The sequence below is a fragment of the Lathyrus oleraceus genome, chromosome 4 (assembly GCF_024323335.1).
Source record: "Lathyrus oleraceus cultivar Zhongwan6 chromosome 4, CAAS_Psat_ZW6_1.0, whole genome shotgun sequence".
Lineage (NCBI taxonomy): Eukaryota > Viridiplantae > Streptophyta > Magnoliopsida > Fabales > Fabaceae > Lathyrus > Lathyrus oleraceus.
Window position 1 is genome coordinate 427595732 of NC_066582.1, and position 24882 is coordinate 427620613.

Genomic DNA, 24882 nt, shown 5'->3' on the forward strand with positions numbered 1-24882 from the left:
ATGATCGCGGATGTTTTTCCTCAACAGTTGGAATTTGGTGTCGTATCCCTGCAGAGTTGGTCCGAGCGTTAAATTCTTCAATCCCCAACAGGCTCTCACTGCTGTACTTCCCCAAGCATGTGTTTCAGACTATACACTCCCTAGTAGAGTTGACAGTGTCAGACTGTATATCCCCAGCGGAGTTGACAGTGTCAGACTGTATATCCCCAGCGGAGTTGACAGTGCCAGACTGTATCTTCCCAGTAGAAGCAGTTACTCCTTAGAGTTCGATGCCAGATCGATGATCTCGATGCCAGATCGATGATCTCTTTCCTTGAAACATAATCTCGGTACCGTATCGGTGTTTGCTCCCCCTGCTGAGTCATCTCTCGTGGATTATGGTTGCCAGAACCACTGCCGCCTTCCTCAGCAGCAAGCTTTCAGTGTCATTCTCTCCCCAGTCAGAGTCTCGGTATTTCATTATCGTCAGAACACCGCATGGCCGGTCATTTCCCCCACAGCGTTCATTGCGCTGTGTATTTCCAACAGCATTGCCAGGGTCCAGAAGATTGTGATCATCTTCCCAGCAAAATTTCTTACCTCAGTTTGGCATTCTACCCAGCATTTCGCATCCCTGCATGTAGAATCATATTGCATTGCAAATCGCGTAGCATTTCTATTTTCATGGAGCATTACGCCATTGAAAAATTCAAACATACGCATGTAAGCATAAAACATTCTCGGTATCCCCAGGGATAAGCCAGAAGTTGTTTCCAGTACTCAGACTGAAGATTGTTCATGACTTACCTTTGTTATCCCCAGCAAGTGTCATTGGCCCATGCGCCGCCTCTATTATCGTTCCCTATTTTTGCCGATGCGGACAGGCATGAAGTTTCCGGTATTCAGACCGAAGTGGCGTTCAGGCCAATTTTCCGATGTTCAGATCGAAGAAGTTTCCGACGTTCAGGTCGATGCAACTTGTGGCGTTCAGGCCAATTTTTTTCGATATTCAGATCGAAGAAGTTTCTGACGTTCAGGTCGATGCAACTTGTGGCATTCATGCCAATTTTCCGGTATTCAGACCGAAGTGGCATTCAGGCCAAGTTTCCGGTATTCAGACCGAAGTGGCATTCATGCCAGTTTTTCCGGTATTCAGACCGAAGTGGCATTCAGGCCAGTTTCCCGGTGTTCAGACCGATGTTTGATAATCTAATATCTTCCGATGCTCAGATCGAAGTCATTTCCAGTATTCAGCCGATGAGCGGCATTCAGACCATGGTTATTTATGTATTACCATTTATTCTGGTATCCAGGTTAATATTTTTTTTCGATATTCAGACCGATTCTCACCGTACCAGACGGATTTTTGTTCAAAACCACCTCTTTGCCGATTCTGACAGGCACTTTTACTTCACTTCACTTCAGTGTAAATTTCCGGGTTTTTTATTGTATTCAATCCCTTGATACCTCGAAAGTGCGAAAGCCGCTGCTATTTCCCTTTCAGGTCTCCAGTTGATTGAACAGGGGCAGCTGTAATACCCCAAAATTTACCTTTCATTTTTCTTGGAAGCATGGGATTGTGCTTCACATCGCATTAGCATCATACTAGGTCATACTCATTGCATACTGCATTAGTGACTTGGGAAATCGGGGTTTTATTGATCACTCCTTAACAGAAGGAGCCTACATAGAGAAAGACTGGGAATTGAATTTCATTCTCCAAATATACAAGTCTCAAGGGTCTCAAGGGGTTCCATATGTCTTATTATGGTCCTGAGTTCATCAGTGGAAGATTCAGAGCTCTCAGAGTGTGCATATGGATTTAATCAAAACAAATCAGGGTTTCATGGCTACCCGCAACAGGCGAGGTTTAGTTGGAAGTAGAAGGGCTCATTCATGTCATGAAAGAGAAGAACCTAGGCCTATGAACATCCCCAATTATCTCACAAAGATCCATTGGCAATCAGTGTAATCACTTCCTGGTCATTTTGGCCCTAAAACCGGGGTTTGGTATAAAATCAGTTTATTTCTGATTCTTTGGATGGAACTCTTTTCCATGGCCCTCCATATGTCCACAAAGGTCTACATACAAAAAATCAGCTTTTTATTTGAGTCAGAGGTGCTTCAATTGATCACTGGAATCGGGAGTCAGACAATTTGGGAAAAGTCAACTGTGAGGCCAGAAAAGTCAACTCTTGACATTTTGAAAGTGGAATCTCAAAATTCATGCCTAAGGAAGCCTACATGTGAAATTTTATCAAGGTTGGATCATGGATTCATCATTTAATCAGGAGTTGGAAAAGTTACCAAATTTGGAAATGGTTGACTTTCCATTTAAGGCAAGTTTTATGGTTTTTTGCACCCACTTTAAGCCTATATTACATCAAGATGCAAGCTCCATTTGAAACTTTCTCCAACATGAAAGTTGTTCCTCTTGTTCCAAGCTTTCTAGAGATATAAAGTTTGTTTCATTTGGATTAAAATTGAGAAAGTTATGCTTGGTCAAAGTAGGACTTTATTTTAGGACACTTAGAAAATTTTCTAAGTCCAAAATTTGCAAAATTTGTCAAGACTTATGGGCCAGATTTCTTGCACTTCAAGTCATCTTTTAGAAAAACTTTCTTCATGACAGTTGTACCTTGTTATGTCCTCTTTCACACATTTTTGGAACCACCCCATTTGGATCATTGGGTTGGAAGATACACTCATCTAAAGTTGGTATCATATGCTGAATTTTTTGACAGCATTTTGGCCAAATTGGCCCAACCATTTTGCAGCCATGAGACCTGAACTTTATGGCCATTTTGCACCTCTTTCCACTCACCATTTCAAGATGTGTTCAACATGAAAGATGTTAAGCTCCCTACCCTCTTTCTACTATTTGCATTTCCTTGTCATTTGGTCATGTATTCATCAAGTTACAATGTCTTAAAGTCACCCTGTTGGGCCATTTTTGTGCTGCACTAGAAAACCAAGTCAAACCCCAAAAACGACCAACACACCAATTTTTACCCCATTTGGTCATTTGATTTTGGTTCACTCACTTAAGCTTTGCCACATTTAGCCATTTCTTTCCACACCTCACTTTTACACATTTTTTGTTCATTATGCACATAATCAAAAAAACAAATCTTTCAAGCCCATTAAACATTCCAAACCCTACATACTTAAAGCTCCTAAACCCTAATCTGAAGTGGAGGCTGCCACTATTTTCAAACAAGCAAGGCAAGAGGAAAAGACCAAGTTTCATTCCATTGCATTTCCACAAGGCCCTTGAAGCTTCAAAGCATCTCATTTTTTCTTCCATCTTCAAAGGGGCAGTGGACCTTGCATCCACTAGGTACCTTCACTTCTCTATTTTTATGACCATATATCCATGTTTATCATCATGTTTACCATTGTTCATTACTATTCTTTCATGCTTACTATCCATATTTCATGCTATTTTCCACTATGTCATGCTTGTTTAATACTAATTTTTGTTGTTAATATTATGATATGTGTGTCTTATTAACCCTTCATTGAAGTATGTTCATTAAACTTTAATTTTGAAATATTGAATTTTTGCAAAAAAATCCTTGCATGAGCCTCCCTTGTTGTTCATTTTTCTCTATGCTAGAGGCATCATTTTTAATAAAACAAGACACCATTGTGTTCTACATGTTTCAAACTTGAATTTTGCTTTTTACATCATCTCATTTGGAGTACTATAGAGTGAGATATTTTGGTTTGAAAAATGAAGAAAGGTGACTGCGTTTTCGTGTACAGCATGCATGCTTGGACAAATTGATAAAGGTTCACATGGCCTTTTAAAATAAAACGTGCACTTGAATAATGTTGTCATGTTGGCAATTATTCTTCATGGACTGGGCCTAGACAGCGCTGCTATCCACCCCCTTCTGGCCCAATTCCTTTATTTCATTATTTATGAATAAAAATAACGCAGACATGGTTCGAACCCACGCACATCCAGTTACCCGCCCCTTATTTTATCCGCTAGGGCATAAGCAGAAGTTGTCAAATTAATGCTGACCACTTTTATTTTTATTTTTGATGTAACGCTGGCAATTCCGTGGGCTGGGCCTTGGTATCACACTGTTGTTCCCACCCCCTGCGCTGGCCCACTCACATCTTTCTATTCACATTTATTTTCATTCTCTTTTTTATTTCCATATTATTTTCTGTTTAGATTTTAATTATTTTAAAATATTTTATTTATTCATAAAAATATAAAAAATATTTTTTTATTTTCCTTATTGTCTTATTTAATTTATTTTAATTTTTATTTTCGTTTTATTTTATGTTAATATTTTATTTTAATTATTTAGTTCAAATAATCCATTTTAACACACATTTTTTCATTTATTTTACTTTCATAACTTAAAATTATTTTTAGATTCTGATTTTTTGGATGAGGGTTGACCAATGTCTCATGGTCAACCTGACCTTTTATTGGAATTTTATTTCCCATTTTCAATTTATTTTGAATTTATTTTTGACCTAGTTTGCTTTGTTGACTTTTCATTTGACTTCTGTTTTATTTCAATTAATTTATACACCAATTTTCATTATTTTTGAAATCTTTTTGGGGGATGATGATGTCCTGGCCCCACCTAACTCAATTTAATTTTTCATAATTTTTGTGATTAATTTACTATTTATTTGACATTTTTTTAAGTTGACTTGACTTTTCGGTTGACTTTTCTATGATTGATGTTTGACATAGGGATTGCTTAGGGCAATTGAAGAGATCTTTTGATCCTCCCTTGTTCATCTCATGTGCCACATATTAGAGGCTTTTCATCTTGATTTTATTTGATCCTTGCATCATTTCCCGATTAAATTATTCATTGATTCTTTGTGTGCATAATTTCACTTGTCTTATTCATCTGATATTTTTTATACTTGTTTCTTTCATCCATGTCTTTATTGTTTGATTGTTTAATATGTTTATATTTCTCCTACATTGTTTAATGCTTCATTATTTCATTCTTTGATTATTTGGATTGATTATATACTTGTTTATATCTTACTTGTTTGATTAACTGTGGCCTACTTGTATGTTGTATGAGGTGTATATTATTATTGTTTGATTGCCATGTACAATCCCCATTCATTAAAAATGTATCCCTCCCCCATGAATTGTATAATGTTTATTTCTCTAATTCTTTATTCATCTGTTAATATAAGAAATAAAATGAACATCCGATAACCATTTCATAACAAGATCAAAACCTCGATCCAACGTCGAGTAATCATTTTCAAAACTTAACAGAACCAGCATGTATTCATCCATTTACCTTGTAAGTCGATTGCTTTATGCATCGCCATCAACCTTGTAAGTCGATTGCTTTATGCATCGCCATCAACCTTGTAAGTCGATTGCTTCATGCATCGCCATCTACCCTTATCCCTAGCACCTCCCCTTGCTCCACTCGTCAATTCTTGTTCCGATTAGGTAGCACCCATTAGATAGAACCCTTTGTATGATAACATAGGTAGGATTCCCATATCCTTTTGTATGATAACATAGGTAGGATTCCCATATCCTTTTGTATGATAACATAGGTAGGATTCCCATATCCTTTTGTATGATAACATAGGTAGGATTCCCATATCCTTTTGTATGATAACATAGGTAGGATTCCCTTATTCTTTTGTATGATAACATATGTAGAACTCCCATATTCTTTGCATGCTAACATTCGGTAGATATTCCCATTTGTAAATCCTAACACTTAAGTACATATTGCATGACAACTCTAGGGCAGAGCTTCCCCCACTTCTAGACCTTTCCGAGCATCTCCGATCTTGTGGCATGTAGTCCGTTCTATTGCAAAGAGGTAACTGCCTAAGACTCGATTCAGCGAGCTGCGACACCTGCTGCTAGGACGTGAACACATTGCCCACTCTCCTTTGACACAACTGGTGTCCTCCTTTGTAAGTCCATGTTCAGATGGCAACCCCTATGTAGCCGAACTACGGCAACTCTGATTCTCATGTTCAGATGAGATACATAGGCACAAGATGCGATGTCTTGCTGAGTTTAACTGACAACTAACAACTAATCCTTGTTTGTTTTCGCCCTCATTGCGATTCTTTTCTCTCGCCCTCGTTATGATCGAGACCTTCCCTTTCTCTTGCCCTAGTTGCAATCGAGACCCTTATTCTCGTAGTTAGCTGAACTACGTTTTGCTCTGATTCTCATTCCAGATGAGATACGTAGGCATAAGACGCGATGTCTTAGCGAGCACACATCTCTTTAACCCATAGGTAGCCGAGCTACGAAGACTCTGATTCTCATATTCAGATGAGATACGTATGTTGTGGATACGACATCCATGTGAGTCATTTTCTTTTGACCCTTTCTCTTTTAGTAAATAGTATCTTAGATAAACACACACCCTTTAGACAAGAACAACAAGAGTGGATCCCGTAGAGTACTACGGATGCGTAGAGGTGCTAATACCTTCCCTTCGCATAATCGACTCCCGAACCCAAGATTTGGTTGCGAGACCTTGTCTTTTCCTTTCCTTTCTCCGGTTTACTTCGAGCGTTTCCTTTCCCTCCTTTGGGATAAATAACGCACGGTGGCGACTCTTCTGTCATTTCTTTCTCGCCGGTTGTTTTTTCGCATACTATATTTTTTAGGCTGCACCAATTAGGGGTATGCCTGATTGGCTCTAGTGCTAGTGGGATATTGTTGGTGTAAGCTCTAAAGGCCAATACTTTTGGTACTTGTATAGAATTATTTATTAATAATAAAAAGCTTTTTCATTATTATGTTTGTTTAATAAAGTCCCTAGAATAGTTAGTTCGTTTAATGTATTAAGTGTGACTTAATCATGAGATTCCATTAAACATAAGGACATTATTCTTAAAGTATCTGTCGTTGAGCTTTATTGTAAAATGGGATAACATTAAAGCATTAATATTATTATGTATATAGACTGATGATCATATCTCATGGATCATGGATAAGGAGTTATCAAGTCTTAAACATAGGTATAAATATTAAGAGTAGTATTTATACTGGATTGACCCGCTATGAGAATACTATATAGAATGTTATGCAAAGTGTCATAAATTATTCTCATGGTGATAGTGGCGTATACCACCCTTCGACCTGAAACCACTATAGACCCTAGATGTATAGTCGAGGGTCTTATTGTTAATCAAACGTTGTCCGTAACTGGATAACCATAAAGACAGTTGATGGGTACTCCACGAAGCATGTTGAGGGACATGAGTGGCCTAGATGGAATTTTCCCATCCTGCATAACAAGATAAATGTCTACGGGCCCAATATTGAACTGGACAAGGATGACACAGTCTATGCCTTATGTTCAATATAGACATAGGGGCAAAAGGGTAATTGTACACATAAGTATTATCACAAAAGGATTTGTCATATCACATGACATTTTCGTGTCTTGGGTAGCAGTGATGTGTTGCTAGATACCGCTCACTGTTTATTATGTTAAATACGTGATTTAATATAATTACCAATGTTGCGAGAACCTACAGGGTCACATGCAAAAGGACGGATTGATGAGAGATAGAGTAAATAAGGAACATCGTAAGGTACGGTGCACTTAAGTGAATTGTAGAACATCGTAAGGTACAGTGCACTTAAGTAGAATACGAAATATGGTAAGGTACCACGTGCTTAAGTGATTTTGGTATATCATAAGATATGGGCCACATACACTTAAGTGGGATTTTTAGCTTACAGCCCACACAAGTGGTTCTATAAATAGAACCCTTATGCAGAAGCATTTGTGCATATGAAAGTTTGTTTATCTCTCTCTCTCTCTCACTCAAAGCCTTCATTTGTAACAGCTAGCATTGAGATTGAAGGAATCCGTTCACGTGGGCTGAGTAGAGGCGTTGTCACCATTCAACGTTCGTGATCACTCCTTAGATCTGCCTCAAAGGTTTCAATCGCCACAAGAGGTAACGATTATATCACTAATCATGCCCATTCGTAAGGATCACTAAAGGAGAAAGTTTTAATTTCCGCTGCGTTTTGGATCGCTATTCTCCTTCAATTACTTCAATGGAGGTTAGGGAAATGGTAGGGCAGATCTTGGGCAAGTGTCCTCCAATGTTGAGGCAATGGTCATATATATATATATATATAGGCTCTTGAATTCATTTTCACACAAATTCAAAATTTGGCCAAAAATAGAAATGTTGTGCATGGGTGCATGGGCATAGAATTAGGCCCAAACAATGATCCAATCTACTTCCAATTCGTGTACAAAAGTTGTTGAAGACATTACATGGAAGCATGCAAAGGGAATTAACATTTAAGTGCAAAAGTTGACAAAACAAACCAAACAAAGGAACCATGCGCAAGTCCCTTAATATATGTCCAAATGTAATGATCTTGGATTCTTTGGAAAGCTAGCATGAAGGAGAACAACTTTGATGTAGGAACTTTTTCTATTTGAAGTTTGGATCATGATGGATTTTGATGTTGAAGTTGGAAGAATCAAACATATTTGAAAATTGTCTAAGTTAAAAGTCAAATGAACCTTTTTCCCACCTTGAATAACGTTTGTTATGAGCTTCAAATGACTTTTGTTCCTTCTACAAAGTTGTAGCTCTTTCAATTCTTTTCAACTCGATCACATATTTGACACCATTTGGAGTTTGGATGATGGAGTTATGGATTTTAGAAGTTGAGAAAAAATGCATGTTCAATGATAATGGCCAAAATGGACCTATAATGTTTCCTCATGGCACATGCCCTTGCAAGTGGAATTTGACCTTTCTCAAAGAATAAAAGTTGGATAAGACATATTGAAATTTATCATTAAACTTTGATCATATTCATATCATAAAAATTGAGCAAGTTATGGTTCTTGGAAGTTGACCCTCTATCTAGGGCACACACAAAATGACCTATAATCTTTCACCATAAAAAATGGATTTCCAAGAAAACTTAGATCTTGATGCCAACATGAAAGTTGTTTTGAATGTCATATAGACTAGATTTACTCTTGGAATAATTTTCATATGACAAAATTTGTAGGATATATGGTCTAGGGAACCCTATATTTGATTAGTTGACTTTTTTGGTCAACCTCCTTGAACCAACTTGCAAACTTGAAGTTATTTTGCTCTTTGGGGATCATGGAGGATCGTGTATGCCTAAGATAATGTTCAATGAAGTATACCATAACATTTTTGACCAATTGTTGAAGAAACTTGCTGAGGAAGTCACACAAGATACCCAGATGAATTAGGGTTTCCTAAGCTTCAAACTCTTGATGAATTCTTGATCAAAATGACAAGTAAAGAACATGGGGATCAATATATGATTATTAGAACTCAATTGGACCATTACATGCTTGGTACCTTGCACTTAGGGTCTCAAACCCTAGTTGTGAGCTTGATGGGGCACAAGTGGACATAGACACTACCTGCAAAGGAAACAAAGCTACACTAGACACATTTTTGGTATTTTAGTTAGTTAACAAAGAAAAATAAAGTATGATACAATCAAATATGCTTAGTAATCTCTCCTAATGCAAACCCAATGAATGAGGGGTGATGAGGATACCAAGATGTGATCCCAATGCTAATACCAAGTTAATGAGATGACATGAGGGATCTTAGGGTCAAAATTGGGGTCTTACACCTACGTATCCTCATAGTGCAATGTAGAATTCAGAGCTTCATAGTTCATGAAACTAGTGGTGGGAGGTGAAAGAAGTTGTGATAAAGATATGGCTTGAACCAAATGATTGTATGATTTGAATTCCAAAAATGGGTGAAATCTGAACCCAAGAGTAAAATTAGCGTTGACCAATATGTGGGCTATCCGGAAGCGTCTGCAAACTATATATGGTATGGCCGAAAACAAGGAGAATTAAGTGTTTGGGTACGAGCCAAACGGCTCTTGGTTCACAAGGTAGCACAAGATAGAGCTCAAAGAGATAGTGTATTTGGCCCAAAGAAAACAGGTATATCACATGAAGTGAATGAAGGTAGAATATGAATGCATCATGGAGATGGACGAAATGAATGACCAAAGTCATAGAAGTGAAGGATTTGGTAATAAATGACTGAAAAGGTATAGTTTGAAACAAAAGGTGAAGGTGTATTGGAATCCATAAGAGAAATGGGATTTGTACCATAGAGGGAAATTGTGTCTTAGCCAAAAAAGAAGGAATAAAATGTTTGGGTACGAGTTAAACAACTCTAAGTACAAATGTGGATTGCCACTATATGATCCTAAAAGGGTGTATATGGAATTCTAAAGAAAATTGTGTTTAGTTTCAAAGAAACAATATGTTACTGGGGTGAACGGTTTAATGATTGAAGGTAGATCATGGATCGTCAAAGATATGAGTGGTGCCCTAAGGCGGAAGGAGGAATAATTAGGACTATGCTCACCAAGGATTCGCATCCTCGTGCCTACGTATTCTCATCATGCAATGAAAAAGTCAGAGCATCCGTAGTTTGTAGAACCACGAAAACAAAGATAAATTGATAGTGATGAAATGTATAACTTGCACCAATAGAATGGTAACATGGGAACCCACAAATGGAGAGTGAACTTTGAACCAAAGAGTAAACAAACGTCTTAGCCAAAAATAATGAATTAAATGTCTGGGTATGATCCAAACAACTTTTGGTTCACAAGGTGGACTGCCGTTATATCGTCCTAAAAGGGTATATACGGGGCCCAAAAGAAATTATTATTAGGTACAAGGTATAATATATCATTGGCTGGGGAATAAACAGTTCAAGATCAAAGAAGAATAGTATCTTGGATCCATGAAGGAAATAGACTATGAACCGAAGAGTAAACATGCGTCTTAGCCAAAAATAAAGAGTTAAATGTTTGGGGACGATCCAAACAACTCTTGGTTCAAAAGGTAGACTGTTGTTATATCGTTCTAAAAGGATGTACATGGAATCCAGGGAGAAGTGATATTTGATCTCAAAAAGATGGTATTGATTGATGAATAAAGAATGATGTGTTAATAAATAAGGTAGCCCGCGAAGAATGATGTGTTAATAAATAAGGTAGTCCACGAAGAATCTTAATTCTCTTGCCTACGTATTCTCATCGTGCAATGAGAAAGTCAGGACTTTCATAGTTCAGCCTATTATGGATGACAATAAGATGATTGATGAGGCGAGAGAAATGATTGATTGATAATGGAATATAAAAATGATATGACAGTCATTGGATATGAACCACACTAAAGTCTACGAGTAAAGATGAATACGATGAGCAGCTGGGTCAAGTGTCCCGTACCTAAAGATATCCAAAATGAGTTAATGGAATTATCCACTCTCATCCATTCTTTACTACTTAAGGCTCATGACGTGTAGCTCTTATTCTAACTTTCAAGTTGTTGGAGAAGAATCTTTGTTGCTCCCTATGATGATGAAGACCTTATCAATCATTTGATTCGAATTGCACTAAAGCCTATGAATAGAGGTGAATACGATAAGAAACTGGGTCAAGAATCCCGTACCCAAAGATATGCAAAATGAGTAAATGGAATTCTCCATTCTCATCCATTCTTTATTTCTTAAGGCTCGTGTCGTACACGTGAATTATGATTGATAAGTTGTTGGGGTGTCCTTTGTTTGTTGCGCTATTGCTTTGTGAAGGGAGAGACTTGTCAATCATATGATTTGAATTGTGCTAAAGTCTATGAATAGAGGTGAATACGATGAGCAACTGGGTTAAGCATCCCGTACCCAAAGATATTCAAAATGAGTTAATGGAATTCTCCACTCTCATTCATTCTCTATTGCTTAAGGCTCATGCCATACAATTCTAACCTTGATTAACAAACTCTTGAAGAGCCACCTTTGATGTGTCTTGTATGATCCATTGCTTGATATGACTGGGGATGCCTTGATTGAGAGTCTGACTTGAGGCTTCGAGCTCCACAGCTTACAGAAAGAGTCTTATCAAGTGATTAAAGGTCTTTTTATCACTTGAATAGACTGTGAGATTATACAAGATCAAAGGATTTAGTTGATCAAAATTACTTTTGATCAACTTGAATCGAGAGTTAGAATTAGCTTAAAAATTATGACTAATCATAATCTAAGGGTTAAAGTTGAATTCAAAGACTATTCCTAAGGGGGTGTGCATTTCTTATTCAAAACTTGATTTAAAAATATTTAATTCTAAATTCAAATCTAACTCTAAATGGAGCATGTATTTATAAGACAATAATAAAAAAATAAACCCTAAGAGTAAAAAGGTCATTTCTCATGAATATTCAATTAGGAACAAAATCAACCCTAATTACCATTAGTCTAATTAAACTCCTAAAAATCTAATCAGGTTCTAAAATCAATTTTTAAAACCTAAAAAATTAACTAGGTTCTAAAATTAACTAAAACTCTAATCGATTCTAATTATTATCTAATAAAACTCAAATTTCCTAATTAATTCTACCAAAACAAATCATTAATTCTAACAATTCCTAATATCTCCATTAATTCTACATTAACCTAAATCGCTAATTAACAAAGAAAAAGATTAACCAAGTGACCTAATCAACCCTTAATCACTAAAAAAACACAATGGGCTCCAGAATGAGGGTGTTGTCCCAATTAAGGGAGTGAAGAGCAAGTACGACTTGGGCCTGGAAACAATCCAAAACCACAAGCCCAAAAAGGGGGGTATGTGGTGCAGGAAGGGGTTCAAAGTGAAATTCATGGGCTTAAGGCCCAAAGACTTCACTCAAGGGCGAAACAAGCAGACGCGGATTCAGTTATTCAAAAACAAATCACGTGATCCCTATCCATTCGCTCGAGCTTCGATTCTGTCAGTGCCACCGGAGCTCCTCCACACACACCGCCATGGATGACACCAGGATGATCCATATCCTTGTCGCAATCGTCGCTTGAACGAAGAGCTTTTCATGAAACTCTCAACGCCAGAGTCTTCATCTTTTTGTCTCACCGGATCGCACCAAACGCTTGCTCAAAAAACAACTTCGACTCACCAAGATCCATTCACTACTCACGTATGAAACAAAAAGTAACGACATAGCATCGTGATAATACAGTTTGTAAAGAACTTACCGTATTCGAGCCTGGAAGATTCCACTCTTCTTGTTAAGAGTCCCACATCGAACAATATATGGCATGAACATGTGTTTATAAGTGGGGGCAATCATCACTCTACCAACCGGTTTTGTAGGGTTGAGTTAGGCCCAACCACAATTCTTAACATGGTATCAGAGTCTTGTTTAAGATTCGGTGGGCCACCTACTATGGTTTCTGCTATCGGGCCATCCACCATTTATGCTCCATATGTCCAGTCCTGGGCGTGAGGGGGTGTGTTAAGAGTCCCACATCGGACAATATATGGCATGAACATGTGTTTATAAGTGGGGGCAGTCCTCACTCTACCAACCGGTTTTTTAGGGTTGAGTTAGGCCCAACCATAATTCTTAACACTTCTTACTTCGGACTTCCTTCCCTTCTGGTGATGCAGAACAGGTGTTGAAAATCCGTTGCAGAAAGTCCAGATTGATGTAGAACAGATTGTGAGTTGGATGCAGATGGTTGAAGACTTTGCAGAATCGAAGCTTGATGAGCCTGATGAAGATTGAGATAGAGATTCAGAGCTATCAACTGGCTTCGTAGAACTTGATGCAGAAGGCTTCTGGAGATTGTGCAGAGCTTGGGATTGTGCACTTTGATGTTGAGGTTTGCAGAACTTTGATGCATTGTGAGATCTTACGTAGAGAATTGAGAATTTGCTGAGCTTGGTAAAGATTGCAATCTGAACCTCGATGCAAGGTGATCTTCTTTTATAGCCTTCTGATTCTATGTTTCTATTACTCTTCTCTCTCCATTTTATTAGAGTTTGTTAGGTTAAGTTCTAGGCGGTTAGGTTAGTTAACAAAAGCTGTTAAGATTCGGTTATGGAATTAGTTATGAGGTTAGTTAATGGTTAATCAATGAATGGAATATGCTAGCCAATGATTAGAATGCCAACTGTCAGTGGATATTAATGATTGGAAACATTGATTGAATATTGAAAAAAAATGAATGGCCAAAATCCTGAACTCAGTACCTTATAATACTTGATATGCTATGACAATGAGTGTATCTCAAAACCAAATTGGACATTAATTGTTAGTGAATTAATGAGTGTAAATGCTGTTAGTGTTAAGGGTTAGCAATTTGTTAGTTATGTTAGGAGTTGTACCCTGCTACTGTAAAACACAGTTCAAGTTTGTTTGAAGAATTGAGTTAGTGGTTAGATGTTAGTTAGTTAGCTTGGATGATTTGTGAGCTGGAAATAAGAAGTCGGGATTATCCAATTGAATGGAATTGGTGTTAATATTTGGACATTATTAAGTTGATTCTACTGAACTGTTAGTTATTATATGCAGAAGTAATTAGGCTGATGTGTTATGAAATTCTGAAGGATGGCTTGCTTCTATTGGAAATGTGTATCATAGGCTATGATTGGTCTAAAGGTGTCATGAAGATTCATGGGCAAAGACTTAACAAACAAGGCCTACTTGCATATGCAGCAAGTTTTGGATGAGAAGTCACATGAGCACGTGGAAGAGTGAAGATACCATAGGAAATTAGGATTGTCAATGGTTGGTTTTCATGTAAACTCTTTAAAAAACTGACATTGTAAGGTTATGTATTGAAATGGTTATGTATTGGTTTATGTATTGTATTTAGGAAACTTTGAATGGTTTGTATTGTGATTTGGAAATTGAAATGGTTTATGTTTGGAATTAGAATGCATTTGAAATGAATGTTATAGTTTTGAATTGAATTTGAAATTGTAAGTGGTTCTTCTTGGTTTTGTAGGTGTCATATGAAAAAGAAACAAACTTGGTCTTTTGAAGAATACGGTGATATGAAGTATGAAGTACATGAAGATGGTGGATGAAGATGAATGTTAATGCTTTAAGAATCTAGATTAGCACCTAGGTTACATGTTATTTTGTACTAGTTTGGATTGTTCATTATGTAAATATGTACTAAAAATGGAAATTTTATGAAATTGTATGGAAGGCTTTGAAATGGTATTGAATGGATTTGTATATAGAAAATCATGAAAATATGGAAAATGTATTGAGTTTGATTCTTGAATGGTTGAATTTGGCTTATGATGAAATCATGTGAAAGTTGAAAGTTGAATGGCAAAATACAATGAATTGAAATGGAATTTAAATTCTTGAATTTCATGAAAAAGTTAGGATGGGATTTAAATTCTTGAATTGAAATGGAAAATTTAATTAGTTTGTCATGGCTTGAAAAACATGTGAATGGTTTAGGATGGGATGCTTACAATATGTAATGTATTTTGGCCTAGAATTGGCTTTTGAATGAAATGAATGATCATGATACTCGTAACATCTTGGTTTTGAAATTGGTGATTCAATGATTGTGATGACTTTGTGTAAGATGGAATGATCCCATCTTTGAATTTGGAAATGAATCAAGGCTTTTAAAATGGACATAGATTATAGATAAATAACTTGAAAATGACTTATGGAAGGTGGTTGACTTTGGTCAACTAGTTGACCAAAAAGTCAACATTTAACCAAAGGAAATTGTAGATCTCAAATCATAGCTTTTTTGTAGAGACTTGTATAGGTGAGCATGAATCTTGGCTAAACATAGATGGACCCAAAATGCAGACCTAGACTGGATCACCAGTAAATCAAGGCCCAAAAGATCAATGGTTTGGTACGAGCATGAATTCATGGACCAAGAACTAGCAATCCACACCATATGCATAAGAAACATGACTTTAAAAGAGCTATGATGATGTGAATATGATGGATAAGATGATGGGAAAGAACCTTCCCTAGATGGATTAGGGTTTCAGTCAAACCAAGATGTCTCAGTCAACCCCTTACTTGCATAGGCCTTCAAGCATTTGAAATCAGGGTTATCAGAACATACATTTCCATCAAAGGCCTTGAATGGATTAGGATGCTTCTCAACCAATTCTTCAACATACATGATCCCCAACTAGAGTTTAGGGGCCAATATAAGATCCAAGGAACAATCATGAAGCCTTATAACCCAATTACTAGCAAATTAGGGTTTAAACCCCTCTGAAGAGCATCATGATAGAACTTTGTTGAAATTCAAGCTTCAAAGATCAAGTCATTATGGTTTTGCATCCCCTACCATTAGATGAACATCCAAGTTGTGCCTCTAGGGCCTCATCCACTCCAAAACCCTAGCTTTACCATCCAAAAACTTGAAACCACAATGATCAACAAATGGATATGAATGGATGATTGATGCATATGTATGAAACATGAGGCTATGCAAATGATTCTCTAGTTAAGGCTTGAATGACAAGGTGCAAAAGGGAGGGAAAATTTTGGGGTACAACACGACTCACATACCTCAAGAGATTACTGTAAATTAGTTCGAGGGGGTTGTGGCCAACATTGCGGCTGGTAGTCATCTTGGATTCTGTGATAATAGTCTGCCTCTAGAGGGTAAAACTCACAACAAGGCTCTCCATGTCTCCATTGAGTATGTTGATACCATTATGTCCGGAGTGTTGGTGGAGACAAGATCCTCATTAAATGTACTTCCTAAGAACTTTTTGACCAAGTTGACTATAGAAGGTTTGTTGATGAAGCCGAGTACGTTGGTGGTCAGAGCATTTGATGGGTCTCAGAGAACTGTGATGATGGAAGTAGATATACCAATCAAGGTTGGGCCATATACTTTTTTCACTACTTTATTTGTTATGGATATCTTCTCGGCTTACAACTTCCTTTTGGGGAGTCCCTGGATTCACTCAGCAAGGGAAGTTACTTCTACCCTCCATCAAAAGTTGAAATTCATCATCAATGGTAAAATGATCACAATAGATGGAGATGAGGATATGTTGGTCAGTCAACTATCTCCGTTCTAGTATATAGAAATGGGTGGGGATATTCACGAAACCTCATTTCAGGACTTCGAGATCGGTAATGTAATAATGGCTCCGCTTCACAATGGAGGGTCCAAGAAGTCTGAATTACCCATGTCTTCTCTAAAAGATGTCAAGACTGTGATAGAAGCTGGACACCAGAAAGTTGGGGTAGAGTACTTGATTTTCCAGTAAATGAAGATAAGTTTAGGATGAGATATCGATCACGATATATGACACAACAGAAGACTCTGAAGACAGCCAAATGGTAGGTCCTTCCAATACCATAAACATTTGTCAGTGTTGGGCATCTCTTTGAAGGACAAATCTCCATTATATATGATGAAGCCAGTACCTCCAATGCAAATTGCTTTGTGTTCAAAAAGGTTTCGGGCTAAGAGCTTAATAATTGGACTTTCGTGGATGTCCCCCAAGTCATGATGATAAAAGAGTAATTTTTCTTATTTTTTGTTTCAAAACCCCTAGGCTCTGCCCAAAGCATAGGGGAATTTGTAGGGCCCCCATTATTTTTAAACAATGTTTATCATGAATAAATGAGCATTTTACATTCAATTATGTTCCATGTCTTTCATTTTTTTCCGTTTTTAAGAATGCGACAATGTTTTATTTTTATTAATTTTCTCTTTCATCATTCTAAAAAAGGGCATGAATCACCATTCGTGCAGACCCGGCTCGAATTCCCTTGATAACCGTATTGTTATGGCCCATTACGACTTTGAAAATCCAATTTACCACGCCAATGAGGATTATGAGGAAGATTGTGAGCTCCCTAAGGAGTTGACTAGATTATTGAAGCAAGAACTAAAGTTCATTCAACCATACCAGGATTAGTTAGAAGTAATCAACCTCGGGTCTGAAGATTGTAAAAAAGAAATAAAGATAGGTGTTGCCTTGGATGAGAATGTTAATAAGGGGTTGATTAAGTTATTGCACGAGTACATTGATGTATTTGCTTGGTCATATCAAGATATTCCTAGGCTAGATACAGATATTGTCGTGCACCGACTACCGCTCAAAAAAGATCGTCCTCCGATAAAGCAAAAACTGAGAAGAACTCGATCTGATATGGCTATTAAGATAAAGGAAGAGGTTCAGAAGCAGTTTGATGCAGGTTTCTTTGGGTGTCTAATTATCCTCAGTGGGTTGCAAACATTATGTCGGTTCCTAAGAAAGAAGGCAAGGTACGAATGTGTGTTGATTACAAAGACTTGAAAAGAGCGAGCCCGAAAGATGATTTTTCGCTTCCACATATTTATGTATTGGTGGATAATATAGCTCAATTCCCGATATTCTCATTCATGGATGGTTTTCCTGGCTACAATCAAATAAAGATGGCTCCGGAAGACATTGAGAAGACTACTTTTGTTACCCCTTGGGGAATATTTTATTATAATGTCATGCCTTTCGGGTTAAAGAATGTTGGTGCAACGTATCAAAAGGAAATGGTGACTCTCTTTCATGATATAATTCATAAAGAGATTAAGGTATATGTCGATGATATGATTGCAAAATCTCAAACCGAGGAAGAACATATGATTCATCTACTAAAGCTATTTGAAAGATTGAGGAAGTTCAGGTTGAGATTGAATCTTAACAAATGCACTTTCGGGGAAAAACCTAGAAAATTGATAGGTTTTATCGTGAGCCAACGTCGGATTAAGGTTGGTCCTGACAAACTCAAAGCCATATAGAATATGCCAACACCAAAAATAGAGAAAGATGTTCATGGTTTTTAAGGGAGATTGAACTACATAGCTAGATTCATATCACACCTCACAACTACGTGTGAACCTATCTTTAAGCTACTCCGTAAGGATCAAGCTATTGAATGGAATGACAATTTGCAAAATTCATTTGAAAATATAAAACAATATTTACAAGAGCCTCCGATCTTAATGCCTCAAGTGCTAGGTAGGCCTCTTATTATGTACTTGATTGTTCTTGACGAGTCCATGGATTGTGTTCTTGGGCAACACAATGAATCAGGTAGAAAAGAGCATGTTATCTACTACTTGAGCAAGAAATTCATAGATTATGAAAAGAGGTGTACGTTGCTTGAGAATACCTGTTGCGTGCTTGCTTGGGCCACCAAACGTCTGAGGCAGTATATGTTGACCCATACAACATTGTCGGTCTCTAAGATGGATCTCATCAATTATATCTTTGAAAGGCCAACTCTTATCGGAAGGGTCGCCCATTGGCAGATGGTCTTAACATAGTATGATATTCAGTATGTCATGCAGAAAGCCATGAAAGGCAGTATGCTCTCTGACTATTTGGCACATCAACCTGTCAAGGATTATCAACCCATGAAGTTCGACTTCTTCGATGCGGATATCTTATTCATAAGAGAATGCAATATTCTTGGCCCTGAGGAAGGACCCAAACCAGGATCATGATGGACACTCGTGTTCGACGGTGCTTCCAATGCGCATGGCCATGGGATAGGTGAAATAATTACTTCATAAAAAGATTTCATCTCCTGTTTACCGCAAGATTATGCTTTGACTGCACCAACAATATGGCAGAATATAAGGCATGCGTCTTCGGTATCGAAGCAACAATCGGCTTAAGGATCAAAATACTTGAGGTATATGAAGACTCAACTCTCATTGTCAGTCAAGTCTGAGGAGATTGGGAAACACGTGATCACAAGTTGATTCCTTATAGAGAGTATGTCATGAAATTGATTCCCTATTTTGATGAAATCACATTTCATCATACCCCGAGGGAGGAAAATTAATTAGCGGATGCTCTTTCTACTTTAGCATCCATGTTCAAGGTCAAGTGGAAGAATGAAGCTCCTTCTATCCATATTGAGCACCTGACTGAGCATGCATATTATTTGGCAACCAAGGAAGAATCAGATGGCAAGCCTTGGTTCCATGATATTAAGATGTATATTGAAAAACAAGTGTATCCGGAGAATGCGTCTATCACAAATATGAAGGCCCCGAGGAAGCTCCCATCTAGTTTCTTCTTGAGTGGAGATGTACTTTATAAGCGGAGTTATGATTCGGTCTTGCTCAGATGCGTGGATAGACACGGAGCAGAACGGATTATAATAGATGTGCATGAAGGTTCCTTTTGAACATATTCTAGTGGGCGTTCAATGTCTAAGAAGATCCTTAGAGCGGGATACTATTGGCTGACTATGGAAGTAGACTATTTTAGTCACGTGCAGACTTGGCACAAGTGCCAACTCTACGCTAACAGAATACATGTGCCTATGGTACCTCTGTACGTCATTTTATCTCCTTGGCCTTTTATAATATGGGGCACCGATGTGATCGGATGTATTGAACCAACTGCTTTGAATGGCATCGATTTATCTTGGTAGCCATAGACTACTTCACCAAATGGGTGGAGGTTGCATCATATGCTAATATGACAAAACAAGTGGTTGTCCTCTTTTTGAAAAGAGTGACCATTTGCCGTTATGGGATTCATATCAAAATCATTACTGTTAATGGTTTGAACCTCAATAATAAGATGATGAAAGAACTGTGCAAAAAATTTAAAATTGAACATCATAACTTCTCGTCATAGCGTCCTAAGATGAATGGTGTTGTTGAGGCAACAAACAAGAATATAAAGAAGATTGTTCATAAAATGGTGAAGACATACAAGGATTATCATGAAATGCTACCTTTTGCTTTGCATGGTTATTGTGCCACGGTGCACACTTCGACTGGGGCAACCTCTTTTTCATTGGTATATGGTATGGAGGCAGTACTTCCCATTGAGATGGAGATTCCTTCCTTAAGGATTCTGACAGATATCGAGCTTGATGAGGCTGAATGAGTTCATACAAGGCTAGATCAACTCCACCTTATTGAAGAGAAGTGCATGACTGCTCTGTGTCATGGTCAGTTACATCAAAAGAGGTTGAAGAGAGCATTCGACAAGAGGGTGTGTCCCCGGAATCTCCAATCAGGAGACCTGGGGCTAAAGAAGATCTTGCCGATTCACACAGATTCACGGGGAAAGTGGACCCCTAATTATGAAGGACCATACATCATGAGAAAGATTTTCTCTAAAAAGGCCTTGATTCTCTCGACTGTGGATGGGGAAGACCTGACATCACCTGTGAATGCAAACGCAGTCAAAAAATACTTTGCCTAAAAATAGACTCGCTAAGTCGAAAACCCGAAAGGGAGACTTAGACAAAAATGGGCAATCCCGGTGGGCCACAAAAATAAAAGCTCGGCCAAAAATTTGGGATAAAATCAAAATAATTGAAACCCGCTAGGTTAAAAACCCTAAAGGGAGGCTTAGGCAAAAAAGGATATCCCGGTAGGCTGAAAACCTGAAAGGGATGCCTAGGTAAAAGTTAGGGATTTAAAAGGCAAGAGGTTATAGTCTGTCAAGAATTTGTGAATCTTACCAGAAATATGGCAACCCCGGATGGGAAGAATCGATCCAGTCACTCTTTTTCAAAGGCATAGTGCAAGGAGGATCAATGATGTAAGGGTTATATCAGAACCAAAACTCAATGGGAATCCGAGCTTTTTTTCATTGTCGTTGTATATTTTTGTTTTGTCGCAATTACCTCTTTTAAGAATTGCTTCCATATGTAATTACCCGATTATGGGCAAATTTATCATCAATAAAACTCCCGTTTACTAAAAAGTGCTCCTCATTTTTATTTTTGTTGCTTGTTTGCGAAATGTGATTTTATTTTTTTATAAACAATGCATTAGAAATTTCGGGATAACAACAAAAATATTTGAAAGAAAAACTCGAACTTACTTCAATTCTGAAATGACTAAAGGGCGGCCACAGTTTCTAATTATTGTTCATGGCATGCTCGAAAACAAAGAAGCCACTGTAAGTGTGGATGTTTACGAGAGTTGTCACCTTCTCCGGGTGTTTGTATCCAGTGTTGTACGAGGCCAATGTGGGGCACCAGAGGATCCATATTGGCTTCGATACCTCCCCAATAGTGTTGAGACAACCAGGATGTCGGGAAGTCAAAATTTTCCTATTAAACAACAAGCCCAACCCCTGTTGACACCTTTGAGAGTCCTACCATCTCATCTAACCAAAAGCTTGACTAAGCATCAGCATCTTGCATAAGCAATCTTTCATTACATAACATTGCATCATAAAACATGTAGCATATTCCGTCGAAAATAGACCATTACGCCATGCAAAATAAACATGCATAACTATATGAAAGTCTTTCTCGAAAGCATGAAAGAATCCTACCTTGATACATTCTTCCTCCCTAGTTGAGAACATTATCATGAAACTCTTGAGCGGTATTCCCGAAATATCTCTCCTTTGTGCTGCCTTTCACAAGTACCTTTTGAATCTTTCATTAGTTACTTACCTTTTGTGAGTCCTTTCGGTCTTGTGTCGTCTCTTCTTGCATTTCGTATGGAGAAGATTCATTGAGATAACTTACCTTTCGTGAGTTTATTTTGTTGCTTTGTGCATGAAATCATACCTCCCACTCGCTGCCTTTTCCACGAGAAGGGTACCCCTATCAGATCTTTGCATCCCGTTTGTTTTGAACACTTGAAATAGGTTTGGTAAGTCTCGGGGTTTAGGGTAGCCATTATTTTAAAGCTCCATCCCCGCCGTTGTGCTTGAGGGACAATATGAGGCTTTCATGCCTATTGCAAAGTTCCCCATTTGTCAGAGTATGCCAAAGCCCAGATTTGTCTGGAAAATCCCTTTAAGTCTAGGTTTGACCTAGCATATCCTGTCCATTTCTTTGTTTTGCCTTGAAAAAATGTTTGTGACCTTTCGTCAACTACTTACCTTTTGTAAGTACTACCATGCCTTTTGCATGAGAGGGATTTCTTTTCTTGCTTACCTTTCGCGAGTCCCCTTTGTGTCTTTTGCATAAAGATTGTTATTCCCAACTTCTTGCCTTTCATCAACCTCCTCAGCCTTTTGCTCGAGGATTTCTTTTCCTAAACCTTCTTACCTTTTGTAAGTATTCTTTCCCTTTTGCATTGTAAATCTTCTCTTATTAAGGAGTCATTGCTACCTTTTGTATGAGATGATAATCCTTTCCATCTTTCTTCTTAACCTTTTGTTGAGGAGTTTCTCATTTTCCTTTTACATGAGAAATCATATCCATCTCCATTTTCTTCTTAACCTTTTGTTGAGAAGTTTCTCATTACCTTTCGTATGAGAAATCCCTTCCATCTTTCTTCTTAACCTTTCGTTAAGAAGTTCTCACTACCTTTTGTGTGAGAACCCCTAACAGACCTTGTGTTTAGGAGCTCTCGTTACCTTTTGTACGAGAATCTCGTTCCTATTTTCTTCTTAACCTTTTGTTAAGGAGTTCTCATCACCTTTTGTATGAGAAATTTGGCCATCTTTATTCTTAACCTTTTTGTTTGGAAGACCCCTTTTCTCTTTCCAAGGAGTCGTTACTACCTGTTGTTCGAGAAAACCATATTCTCCAGCGAAGCCATCCCTCATTCCCATCCTTCTTTTTGGCCTTTTGCTAAGATGTTACCATATGCCTTTTGCATAAGGGAACAATATATTCCTTTGTTCGACTTTTTTCAAGTCTCTTCTACCTTTTGTAGCAGGGAGTTTAACCATTTCCTAGTCAAGCTACTTGCCTTTTGCAAGATGTCTCTCTGCCTTTTGTTGGAGATCTCATTTCAGTTTTATATCTTCTAGTACCTTCCTTTTGCAAACCCATGTTTCTTTTACCTTCGTGCAATCCTGCGGGAATACCTTGATAACTGGTTACATGCCAAGACTTGCTAGTGGAGGCAAGAAAGAAAAGAATGAAGAAAAAAAAGAGGAAACAAAAAGGAAATGAGAAATATGAAAAGAAGAGATCAGTCATACACTGTATACATAACATATTGCATACTTTATGCATGTCTTTACAAGACATCCCGTTTGTACAACTGACTCATTCTCCCCACATATATTTCAGTTAGTCTCTAAATGATAACCATATATAAAAACCCATACGTCATCCATTGGACAATTTTCCATTAATACCCTTACCTTATACCTCATTCACTTCATTCATTCTATGCGGACAAATTTCTTAGTTATCTTGGTATTTAATCCTCTCCTGCAAAGAACATATGAAAGTCTTTGTTATTCATACCTTCAGGCCTGAGAAGATTAAATATGGGCAGTTGTCATACCCCAATATTTGCCCTCCCCTTTTTTCACGTTTCATCTAACCTATGACTTGAGATTCATTTATTCTCATTCATATCTTATTCATGTGCATCATTCACTCATTCATGATTAACGCTTGCTAATAAGCATCATATGTTCAATGTTTATGATTGATGAAAATCAGGCTTTTGCTTGAAGAGTGTGGCATTGCTCATCATGTGGGGAGCTTGTGTTTGACCTTTTAGGTATCTGACTTGATTTCTAAACCCTAATTTTGGGTCCATGACTTGAGATATATTTGAGGAGCTTTATGATTCGTTTGAAACCCTAATCAGGGATAGTTGATGCTTAAGTACCATGATGGATTAACTTTTGGATTTGGGGCTCATCAAAACCCTAGTTGCTAAATGCCTAAGGTCTTGGAGGTTTCATCTTGGTGTCCATTTCATACCAAATGTTAGTTCTTGATCAGGGAGGTCCATGAATCGTGTGACTTGCTTTGAGGTGGAAGAAACCCTAATTATGGTTCATGGTATTGGTGCACTACTTGTGTTCATTATTCACTCACTTGGTTTGAGGTACTTGTTGTCTACCTGTCATTGTGTTTTTGACCTAGCTAAAACCCTAATTCTTGGCTTGCTATAGGATTGATCAAAGGTATGCTTGTGTTCATATTTCATTCACATTCCATTCATTGGTCTCATGGGCTCATTAATTTGTCAAGATTAGTTCATTTCTAGTCTCATTAATTCAAGTTCATTGTCTATTTGGTAAAGTCATTACATTGGTCCATTAGCTTCCATTTCATTCACTCATTCAAATTTGTTTTAGAATTCATCTAAGGCATTTGTTTTATATTGAAC

General features: G+C 37.7%; 1 long non-coding RNA gene across 3 annotated transcripts; it reads left to right on the forward strand.

Annotated features, from left to right (window-relative positions):
* The first annotated feature begins 12670 nt into the window (after positions 1 to 12670).
* LOC127075849 (uncharacterized) lies at positions 12671 to 15032 on the forward strand. Of its 3 annotated transcripts, none has more exons than XR_007786692.1 (3): positions 12709 to 13776; positions 14376 to 14628; positions 14812 to 15032. It is a non-coding gene; the product is annotated as an uncharacterized LOC127075849 (long non-coding RNA). The 3 variants fall into 3 exon arrangements; XR_007786691.1 differs by having other exon boundaries at positions 12710 to 13776; positions 14376 to 14591; XR_007786690.1 differs by lacking the exon at positions 14812 to 15032 and having other exon boundaries at positions 12671 to 13776; positions 14376 to 14768.
* Positions 15033 to 24882: the final 9850 nt, after the last annotated feature.